This window comes from Hipposideros armiger, unplaced genomic scaffold, assembly GCF_001890085.2.
Source record: "Hipposideros armiger isolate ML-2016 unplaced genomic scaffold, ASM189008v1 scaffold_11, whole genome shotgun sequence".
Taxonomy (NCBI): Eukaryota; Metazoa; Chordata; class Mammalia; order Chiroptera; family Hipposideridae; genus Hipposideros; species Hipposideros armiger.
The window spans coordinates 1,051,225-1,063,340 of NW_017731361.1; the positions used below are offsets into that span (position 1 = coordinate 1,051,225).

The window sequence follows — 12,116 nt, forward strand, 5'->3', positions numbered from 1 at the left end:
CGCTCTGATAAATATTGGGACAAGAACAACTGGTAAAAAAAGAAAAAAGAGAGAGAAAGATAAAGTGAGGAACGAGAGGTTCTGTCTAGTGCTTTTCATTCCCGACAAAGATTTCATATTTAATTTTATTGTCAGCCAAGCTTATCTGACATTGGGAAGATTCTTTCTCTCTGGGCCTCAGTTTTTCCTTCATAAAAATTAAAGGGTTAAAATAGATAAATCCCATGGGCTTGAAAAATGTCATAAATAACCACATATCGCTTTGAGTACCTTTTCCCAAGACACAGACAGTCATTCAACAAGTATTAAATGCCTGCTATGAGTTAGGCGCAGTTCTAGGCACTGGGATTACATAAGGGAACAAATTAATGAAAATCCTGTGCGGAAGGACCTGACATTGCACTAACAGCACTTACAGAGTGGGCACTGTGTGCCAAGCGGAGGTCTGAGCACTTTACACACACCAACTCGTTTAGTCCTCATGACATCTCTATGAAGTAGGTACCATTCAAATCATCCCCATTTTACAGATGAAAACAGGGGTACAGAAACGTGAAGTTATACTAGTCAGTTACAGAGCTGAGATGTGAACCCAGGCAGGCAGTCTGGCTTCAGGGTCTAGGCTCTTAAATTATGCCACTGCTAACTCTGAAAAAGTCCAATGGAACTACTTTCTAAATTAGTTGGTTTTGAAATTCTTTTTTTTTATTTATTGGGGAACAGTGTGTTTTTCTAGGACCCATCAGGCTCCACGTCAAGTAGTTGTTTAAATCTAGTTGTGGAAGGCGCATCTCAGTGACCCATGTAGGGATCGAACCAGCAAAACCTTGGTGTTCTGAGCACTGCGCTCTAACCACCTGAGCTAACTGGCCGCCCCTGGTTTTCAAATTCTTGCCAAAAGATGATGACCTTATAAAGCTGGCATAAAAGGGCAATTTCAAAACACTATATACTTAGAAGATTTCCAACAGAGACAGTTTCTAATCGATATTAATAGAGACTGAGAGACAGGAATCATTCTTTTAGTAGCCAAACAAAATTCTAAATAGAAATTATAACCACATACAATTTCAATATGATTGTACAGGCTATAATTTAAATGAATATAATGCCAGCTGAGAGCTTTGAGAAATTTATTTTTCTTAGTAAGTTTCTTATTTTTGGTTTACATATTCCTTGAAACATTCAGACAACCAGGAACAATAATCTTCACTTTATTTTGTACTTAACAACTAATGATTGTAATACACTGTTTGCTGATATTAAATGTCGCTCACAGAAGAATCTGTAAGAAAGGAGCATCTGTTTAGGAACTTGCTGGCCCCTGAGCCTTTGGGTGCGCCCTCTGGTGGTAAGATTGGTTGTGCCCAAGTTCAGGGCAAGCACCAAGAGACAGTCTGGATGTTAGGTAGCCTGGGCAAGTTTCCAGATTGTTCTAGCAGGGCTGCAAGGGCTCTTCTATGTCATTTTGTCCAGGTACCCTACTTCACAACTGAGGAGGAAACTCAGGCTCAGAGCGGGAGGGAGATAATGACAGATGAAAAGCTAAAGCCCAGGTCTGATGGGATGATCAACTGTCGCCCCATTTTCCGAGAAGGTGGGACTTTCAGTGTTAAAATTGGGTAAGTCCAGGAAAAAATGGGAAGAGTTGGTTATTCTTTCTCTTAGTTCTGGCTGTCCGCTGCTTTTTAAAACTATCTCAGGGGGGTGGCCAGTTAGCTCAGGTGGTTAGAGCACAGGCCCATAAAACCAGGGTTGCCGGTTTGATTCCCACATAGGCCAAGGAGCTGCGCCCTCCACAACTAGATTGAAACAATTACTTGACTGGAGCTGATGGGTCCTGGAAAAACACACTGTTCCCCAATAAAATTTCTAAAATATATCAGGAAGTGGCGTCCTTCCCTGCTGGTCCCAAGCTCAGGAAGAACCTTTGTCTGTTTCCTTTGTCTTCCCTTTTGACTTCTACACAGAATTTTTAAGACTGTATCCTCCTGCTTTTTGCCCATTTATCTTTATCCCCTCTCCCTTGTTTTCTCTGAGACATCTGAGTTTGCAGGGCAAGCAGGGTTATAGTCATTTTGGAATTAACAGAGAATGACTGCATCTCTAGAAAACCAAGATTTCCAATTTCCGCTTCTGAATGGTCAAAATGATGTCGAGAGTCTCCGACTTTCGGAGGGGCTCGGAGAGAGTGGTCGCACTCGGGAATTGTAGGACGAGACTCCGCTCTTGCCAGGCCAACTTGAGACATGTCTGATACAAGCGAGAGTGGTAAGGGTCCAACCCACTTTCAGACTGAAGCTTCAGAAAAGGACAGTGACTTGAAGATGCAAACCCTACTGACAGTGACCCAGAACTTGGAGGTCTCAGGGACACCGAAGGCATCAAAGGCACCAGAGGTCTCAGAGGTTGTGAAGGTCTCAAATGCTTCAGGTTCAGGAGAATCAGGATACTCGACCCAAGGTCAAGGCCAAGAAAGCCCGAAAGGTGAAGCATCTGAATGGGGAAGAGGATGGTAGCAGTGATCAGAGTCAGGCTTCTGGAACCACAGGTGGCCGTAGAGTCTCAAAGGCCCTAATGGCCTCAATGGCTCACAGGGCTTCAAGGGGCCCCATAGCCTTTTGGGCCCGTAGGGCATCAAGGATTTGGTTGGCTGCTTAGGCCCGGAGAGCTTTGCTCTCCCTGAGGTCACCTAAAGCCCGTAGGGGCAAGGCTCGCCACAGAGCAGCCAAGCTCCAGTTATCCCAAGAGCCCGAAGCAACACCACCTCGGGATGTGGCCCTTTTGCAAGGGAGGGCAAATGATTTGGTGAAGTACTTGTTGGTTAAAGACCAGACGAAGATTCCCATCAAGCGCTCAGAAATGCTGAAGGACATCATCAAAGAATACACTGTGCACCCTGAAATCACTGAACGAGCGGGCTATTCTTTGGAGAAGGTATTTGGGATCCAATTGAAGGAAATTGATAAGAATGACCACTTGTACATTCTTCTCAGCACCTTGGAACCCACTGATGCAGGCATATTGGGAACGACCAAGGACTCTCCAAAGCTGGGTCTCCTCATGGTGCTTCTTAGCATCATCTTCATGAATGGAAATCGGTCCAGTGAGGCTGTCATCTGGGAGGTGCTGCGCAAGTTGGGGTTGCACCCTGGGATACATCACTCACTTTGTGGGGACGTGAAGAAGCTCATTACTGATGAGTTTGTGAAGCAGAAGTACCTGGACTATGCCAGAGTCCCTAATAGCAATCCCCCTGAGTATGAGTTCTTCTGGGGCCTGCGCTCCTACTATGAGACCAGCAAGATGAAAGTCCTCAAGTTTGCCTGCAAGGTACAAAAGAAGGATCCCAAGGAATGGGCAGCTCAGTACCGAGAGGCGATGGAAGCAGATATGAAGGCTGCAGCTGAGGCTGCAGCTGAAGCCAAGGCGAGGACTGAGATTAGAGCTCGAATGGGCATTGGGCTTGGCTCTGAGAATGCTGCTGGGCCCTGTAACTGGGACGAAGCTGATATTGGACCCTAGGCCAAAGCCCGGATCCAGGCAGGAGCTGAAGCCAAAGCCAAAGCCCAAGCCCAAGAGAGTGGTGGTGCCAGCACTGGTGCCAGTGCCGGCTTTGGTGCCAGTGCCAGCCTGACCGCTTCTCTCATGTTTGGGCTCTTCGCTGGCCTCCGTGGAGCTGGTGCCAGCAGCAGTGGCAACTCTGGTGCCTGTGGTTTCTCCTACAAGTGAGATTTCAGATACTGCTTATCCCAGCAGTCTTTCTCTTCAAGCCAGGGTGCATCCTCAGAAACCTACTCAACACGTCACTCTAGGCAGCCACTATCAATCAATTGAAGTTGACACTCTATATTAAATCTATTTGCCATTTCTGAAAAAAAAAATGATGTCCAGAGATTGAAGCAGTACCCCTCACATCACATGGAAGGTAAGAGCTGGCCTCTGAGGAGGTAGATAGCTCCTGAAAAGGTGTGATTTCAGAGCCAGGGATGGTTCTGACTATCCTCTATACTAAATACCCCTTCTTCCTACTGACTCAAGCCAATAATTCCATCATCAGAGTTTCATTCCTGCAGCTTAAGCCAAACAAAGGCTTTACTCTTATAAAACACAAATTCCCCTTGCAAAGGTTATAAATCAGCTGTCAATCTCTCCAAATGAATGACTTTCTCAAGAAACTCCGACCACTTCCCGGCCTTTCCAATACACTCAGCCTAGTCCGTGTGCTCACAGTTCAGGCTCACGTGCTTGTGCAGTTGTTGGAGACCCTTCAACAGCCTGCATTTCCTCTGCACACACTCCCTCGCCATGTCCCCCGCAGGCTGGGGACCTCTATCCATCCAGCTCCCATCATTGGGCCACATAAGAGCAATATCCCACAGGATAAAGTCTAATCTTCCCTGCTTACTTGTGGAGACCTGTCTGGTTTGCTAAAGGGTAAGCTCTGAAGGGCAGGGCCTTGGTCTGTTGGTTCACAGATATGTTCCCAGCACCTAACCTGGTGCCAGGTACACAGAGGTGCTCAAAAAATATGTATGTTGATCGACAAACTGACGCAACTCTTTCTATACACATTTATCACCTAAGAATTCCTGGCTAGAACCCTCCACTCACAAACTTGAACAACTCCCTGCCCTGCACATGCATTCAATGGTCAGAACTGCCTGTTGCACCTTGGTTCTCATGCTTTTTACTCTGGAAACTCCCTGACTGCATCTCCATCCTCCGTCTACCCATCTCCAAGTCCCAGTTCTGCTGTGAGCCTTCCTGAGTACACCAGCCACCATGGCTGCTCTTTTGCCACACAGCTACTATATTCATCACTGGGCGCCACTGCTCCGCTTACATTGTCCTGGGGCTCCGCAGCTCCCTGTTGCTGCAGCCTTACTCTCTATTTGTTCCCCCTGCTTTCTTTGCTGGTGTCACTTCCCTGAGAATCTGCCTTTGGTCCTCTGCTCCTTTCTCTCAATTCCCTCCTCTCTGATGCCTCATACAATATCACAGCTTCAACTATTCCCTCTCTGCAACAGACTCCCAAATCTAGACCTTCAAAATTATGTCCTTTCCCCCCAGCTTCTGAGCCAAGCTTCCAACCACCAACCAAACATTCCCACTGGGCTCTTCTGCCATCACCTGGATGGAGAGTGGACCATTCATATCAAATACTGCTGTAAGATCAGTTAAAGTGAGGACTGGGAACTAATGCTGGATCTGACAATGTGGAGATCACTAGTACTCTGGAGTAGTTTCAGTGGAATGATGAGAGTGAAAGACTAACTGAATTAGGTTTAAGAGAGAATGGAAAGAGAGAAATTAGAGACTGTATGTAGGGAAAACTATTTTAAAGAGTTTTGCTGTAAAGAGAAGATAAATGGAGTGGTATTTGGAGAGAGTAGTAGGGTCAAGAGATGATTTTATTTTTAATGGGGGAAAAACTTTTTATATGCTGATAGAAAGGATCCCATAGAAATGGGAGGAGTCAGGGATGGGAGCTGATACACAGCGGATTGACTACTCTAGATAGAAGCACACTTCTTCATCCATTGCTTCAGAAGAGAGGTTCTAGAGCATAGATACAGCTAAGAGGATATAAGTGGTGATGGAAGCTCATGTAAGTTCTCTTCCGATTCACTATTTTCTCAGTAATATAGGAAGTCGATTGGGAGTGAGAATAAGAGAGGAGGAATTAGAGATCTGAGGAAGGAGAAGCTATGAAAGAGTCACCCAGAAAGTGGGAGAGTAAGTGGACTAAGGAAATAAAGTAGGATTGCTGGGCAGCATTAAGAGACCACCTTAGGTAGGTGGTTATGATTGTAAAGTGAAACCAAGCGGCATGGTTATGTGTTTCTCTCCAGCCACATTGTTATACAATTATAGGACTGGAGTAAGCAAAGAATTGGATTTAATGAAGGTTTCATAAAAAGAATTAATATAGGCCGGCCGAGTGGCTCAGTTGGTTAAGAGCTCGCTCAAGAGTGTGAGCTCTGAGCAACAGCAGCTTGATGCCTGGCCGGAGCTGAGCTGCCGCTGAGCTGCCAACAGGTGGCAGGATGGCTCAGCTAAAAAAACAAAAACAAAACAAAAAAACAAAACAGAACAAAAAATAATTAATATAAAGGTTCGAAGATAAAGTTGAGGAATCCTCCTAGATAATAGAACAACAAATTTTCTTTAAAGGTGGAAAACAGAAAAGAGATAAAATGAGAGGATCAGTCCAGGAGGTTCAATACCCACATACGTATACACACAAATAATTGTAGAAAAAGAGAACACAAAAACTGAAGGGAAAGAAATTACCAAAGAGATAATACAAGAATATTCACCAGGACAAAAAGACATATGTTTACAGATTGGAAGAATCCATGAGTACTAAACATAAGAAATGAAAAAGTTCTACACCAAAGCCACATCACTGCGAAATTTCAGTATGCTGGGAATAAAGAAAAGTTTCTGAAAGCTTCCAAAGGGGTGGGGGTAGGGAGAAAAAGAACAGGTTACCTATAAAAGACTAACATTCAAAACAGTATAAGGTTTCTCAACAGATGAACTAGAAGACATTGAAACAATGACCTCAACATTCTGTAGGAAAATTATTTCCAGCCTACAATTCTATTTCCTGCCAAAGGACTAATTTTTTAAAAAAATTAAATATCAATCAAATAAAAGTAGAATAAAGATTTTCAAACATGCAAGTTCTCAAAAATGTTGCTTTCTTTACACCCTTTCTCAGGAAACTACTGAAATACGTATGTTGTCCACCAAAATGAGGGAGTAAAGAGAGATAGAAAGACATAGGGTTTAAGAGACAGAATGTACAACAAAGTGGAGAAGCAAAGCGAACCCCCATCCTGATTGTGAAAGAAGATACTAAGATGACAGCTGTGCAGTGTGTAGAGAAGTAACTAGGCCAGGTTGGAGCAGGTTGGAGACCTAAATGTCTTGAGAAGTATTTTAGAAAAATGGCAGAGTTTGGGCTGGAAGAGGTGATAACTACACAGAAAATTAAGGAAACAACAGAAAAAAACTATTCATTCCACAGAAAATGAAAAGACTAGTAGGAAAAGAAAAGTAAGCCTGGTTTATATTATAAATATTATTTACATGATCATAATGTAAACACTGAATACTGACCTAAGTAAAATTACTATTTAACTATATTGGGATATGGGAGGGTAAGAAAAATGCATTTGTGTTTGATGGGTGAGGAAAAAAAAGAGAGGCAATTCCTCATCTTCATGGTGGAATGTCAACAGATACCTAAATACCTAAAATTGAAAAACCAATAAATAGGATTCAAATAGGTTTTCCAGAAATTTGGAGGTAATACTAATAGCATCCAATAAAAGAATTGAAAATTGTTGCTTCTTTAGAGGAAAATAGAGGTACAGTTGAAGAGGACTGCTGCTTTTCTTATCAAACCTCATAGAACTATGAACGCTTATGAGAATGCTTAATTTTAACATAAAAATTAAGAGAAAACAAGGTAGATTGATATTTAGTGTCATAGAAAGGGGCCCATGAAATAAAAGTTTAAAAATCAAGTTGAGGAATGACAGCACAACTCTATTTTTGTAAATTATATTATAAGCATTTGTATATATGCAGAGTAAAAATCCACACTAAACTGTTCATAATGGTTAATTACAAGGGATTGAGATGGAGAAGACTCTCGCTTTTTACATTATGTATTTCCATTTTATTTGGGTTGTTTGTTTGTTTGTTTGTTTGTTTGTTTTGGTAACAAGCATGAATTACTAACTTTTTTTTTAGGCCCATTTGTTTATGTGTGCACATCAAAGATTTGTTTGGTTGATAACTTTTTCAATTATGCTTTATATCCACAAGCACACTGCAAGTTTTTCAAAGACAAAGGTCATCTTAGGAGCTTTACTGTGTACCCACCACAGTGCCAACCCTGAGCTGGCTACCCATTAGGCAGGTGCTCAATAAAGACTGAAATTGCAGCACTGAATCAACAAGAAGCCTGCAGTACCATTCACTGCCACCAGATGGCAGGTCCCTATCAGAAGTCCTCTTCTATGGAATTGCCTCATTATCGTCACTGGCCCTCCAGCCTTCCCAGAGAGTGCTATATCTACCTCACTGTGACTTTATAACTTATTGTTATAAACTGTTTTATATTTTTCTCCCTCAGAACAGACTGAGAGCTCCTCCAGGATAAAAACATCAACTCAGGATAATTCATCTTAGACCCGTAAGTGCTGAGTACTGGCCTGAACTCAGTAAATATTTTTAGAATGAACAAATGGACGTGTAGATGAATATTTGTCTGAAAACTAATAAAATCCCACAATTATCTCGATACTTTCTTCCCCAGTGATCAATCAAGAAACATTAACTGGGAACTTCTGGGCCCTATCCAGTGTTCAGAGATGGGAATTTAGAATGGAAAGAATAAAAAATGCAATAAAGGGGTTTTAGCCAACTGAAATCTCTCCTTGAAGGAGCGCCTCCAACTCCAACCTTCTTAGGCAAATGGTGAAGATGTAGCTTCTGCCATCGGGGCACATAAGTCTGACGGGAGAAATAAGCGGACAGAGCCCCATGTGGTTGGGACTGACAAGGCCTTGCCCTAGGAAGCTTCCAGATTGATAAAGGAAACACACCTTCAAATATGAAACAGATCTAGCCATTGTTTGCAGACTATCCCCTCTGATGTATCCCAGCCCTCACAAGCCCGTATGTTCAACTGACCGCCAACTGCTCCTATTTTCCACACAGGAGGGCCTCCTGCCTGCCTCCCTATACCAGGAACACTGGGTCTGAAAGAGAAAACTAAAGTACCCCCCTCTTCCTTCCCTGGGCATATTGTTGAGGAACTTTGCAAGTCACTGAGGCTAAATTGGAGGCCAAAGGGGGAGTCCGGGGCTCAAGCAGCTGTGGCATTTGGACTGGGAGTCAGGTATCCCTAGGGGGTGGGAAGAGACAAGCTTCCTGGGAGGAGAGGTGGAGACCAGAGATTGAAAATCCCGGGAGCTCTGCTCAGTGTCACAGCTCCAAAGAATATGCATGGAGGCTTGTTCTCCCCCTCCCCTCCCCCCTTATCTAATTAGCAGAGGAGTGTAAAAAGCCAGAAATCCTATCTCTTCTGGCATTCTCCAGCCACCTCCACCCTCTCTCCACCCTCCCATTCCACCCCCAGGCCCCACCCCCACCCCCACCAATTTACTCTACAGCCTAAGCAGTCCTTGTAGGCACAGAGCCCTGGAAAGGGCCTGGAAAAAAAATGCGGGGAAACCAGGGACTTGGGGAATTTAGTTAGAGTGAACATTTGGAAAGAAGCATCGGCCTGGGATGCACACCATCGCCCTCATAGGGTGACCAGCCATCCCGGTTTGCCAGAAATGAGGGAATAGCCCAGTTTAAGCACCTAGAGTCCCACCCCATAGGAAAGCCCTCAGTCCTTGGCCCAAACTCACTGTGTAACACTGAGTTAAGTCCCCTCTCTCTGAACCTCAGTTACCTCCTCGTAAAATGGGACCATTTAGCTCAGATGCTCTAGGCCATTCTTTTTTTTTTTAAGATTTTATTGGGGAATTGGAGGAGGGTAACAGACAAGTTACTGTCCTTTTGTTCTTCAGTCTAGCTGTGGAGGATGTTGCTTCACTGGCCCATGTTGGTATTATCATTACGCTCTTCCCGGGTGAGGCAGATTGGTCGCCGGCCACTCATGGCGGCTCTTGGCAGCTCATACTAGCTGCCAGCCACTCACGGTAGCTTATAGGAGCCCACTGCAGCTCCACTGCAGCCTACACTGTCACCAGCGAATCATGAGAGCCCAGCTCCAGGTCGAGCTGTTGCTCACCATCTTAGCTGTAGAGGGCGCCGCGTCACTGGCCCTAATGTGGGGTCCGAACCAGGGCCCTGCGGCTCAGCGTTGGCGTCCCAAGCCAACTCTTAACCAACGCACCACTCGTTTGGCCCTCTAGGCCATTCTATGAATAGCCTCTAGATTTCCTGAAGCTGGGCACGGCAAGGGTGAGGCTGGCTTACTCCTCATTAATCACAGCCCTTAATGCTTCCCTAGGCTCCTGGGAATCAACATCCTGGAACATTAACCGTGGAAGGGGACTTCAGGGTTATCTGCTCCTTCCTCCTTTCTAGCTCTATGTTTCTAGAAATACATGCATTTATTCATTGTATTCCACTTACCACTGTCTGTCCTACATTACAGTTAGACACAAACCTTATCTCCTACTTACTAGCTTCTAAGCTCCTTGAGGGCAGGTAGCAAGACCTATAACTCAGCAAGGGTTAAAGACTCATACATGATTGGAACAAATATTTTGTGTTAAATTCCACAGAGAAATCTTTTGCACTTTATCTCCCAGTGGCCCAGAAGGAGGACACAGGGCTCCAATGGTGTGCTGGGAGGTGGCTCCCAGCTCAGAGATCTGATTGCTAAATTTTCAGGAATTTTGCAAACTGCTTATTAAACACAGCCATCATTAAAAATTAAATTATATATTGGGTCGGCCAAGTGGCGCGTTGGTTAAGAGCTAGCTTGGGACGACAGAGGGCCCCAGTTCGGACCCCACATATGAGGGCTAGTGACACTGCCCTCTACAGCTAAGATGCTGAACAACAGCTCAACCTGGAGCTGGGCTGCTGTGAGTCACTGGCGATGGCGTAGGCCGAAGCCCCTGTTGAGTTGCCATGGGCTACCGTGTGTAGCCAGCAGCCAGCGTGAGCGGCCATCCAGAAGCCGGCGACTGATCTGCCTCGCCCGGAAAGAGCGCAATGATGGTGCCAACAGGGGCCAGTGAAGCAACGTCCTCCACAACTAGACTGAAGAACAAAAGGACAGCAACTTGTCTGTTCCCCTTCCCCGATTCCCCAGTGCTGTTCCCATCCCCCAATTCCCCAATAAAAGTCTTTAAAAAATATTTTTAATTATATAAACTTACAACTAAACCAATTATATTAAAAGTAAAGATAGCAAGTACTCAAATTTCATCGCTTCCTAACTAGTTTACTACATTTTACCATTATCTGCACTCTTAAGGTTATTTACATCTATCATATCTATGCGATAGAAATGCTGTATAATGATGTGCTACTGTTCATCTCTTCCCAAGTCTACACTGGGAGTTTGAAATCAGCCATGGTGAGAGTATTTATACCATGAAAATCAGCAAACACTACCAACCATGGCTTCTGTCACACTGAAGCTGGTTGTTAAACATCTACCAGCGCATCAGTGGTTCAGAGACGCTACTCTATCTCCACTGTCATCTTCTGCTTAGCCTTCAATTCCAGATTTCCATGCCAGGAAGAGAAAAACCAAGGTTTGGATCATCACTTAAAAACTAATGAGATAACAGAGCTGGGGGAAAGGAAATGGATGCACAGGTTGACTGTAAATGATTTATAGACTCCAGTGTGGAGTGCCGGGCTCTGGCTCTTCGCTCCTTCCAGGGGACCCTCTGTTCACAATGAGGGACTTTTGTCAGCCCAGCACAGAGGTCTTGTGTAGACAAAGCCCCAGAAGACTCTGAAGAAAGCATTGGTTATCTTCCAGGTATCCATTTTACAGGTCTATCCTGATGGCCAACTGAAGGATTCCAAGATAAGATGACTCTCATGCTGACAGATGATACTTCCCCATTTCCAGCCTACAATCACCTCTGGGATTAATAAATCTGCAAATCTTAAAATTAGGATGATAGCATGCTAGAGAGCTGGGGAAATCTTTAGGGGTCATTCAATGTTCAACATTGCCCCTACAGCCTCATTTTACAGATGAAGAAACTGAGTTCATGTAGTAGTTAATATTACAGCTTGCCCGACATCACACAACTGATTAGCGGCCAACATCCTAATTAGGTCTCCTAATACCTGGAGCAGAGGCCTTTCCTTAACATCTTAAATTCCTTTTAGAGAAATATGACCTTTAGAGAACCTGAGTGGGAGCAAGCACAAAGTGTGCACACAAAAAGCACACTAACTTCTCCTCTGCTTCCTAGAAAACAAGGGAATATTTTCATAGAGTACCAACCGAATGCCAGGTTCTATGGGGGACACAGAAGAATAAGACCCAGTTGCTCAAACACAGGAAGTGAATTTGGAGTCATTCCTAAAACTCTTTCAAGGGA

The 12,116-nt window shown here is 44.3% G+C and overlaps 1 pseudogene; it reads left to right on the forward strand.

Moving 5' to 3' along the window:
- Positions 1-2,424: 2,424 nt before the first annotated feature.
- On the forward strand, positions 2,425-3,884 carry LOC109392615 (melanoma-associated antigen D2 pseudogene; annotated as a pseudogene).
- The last annotated feature ends 8,232 nt before the right edge of the window (positions 3,885-12,116 follow it).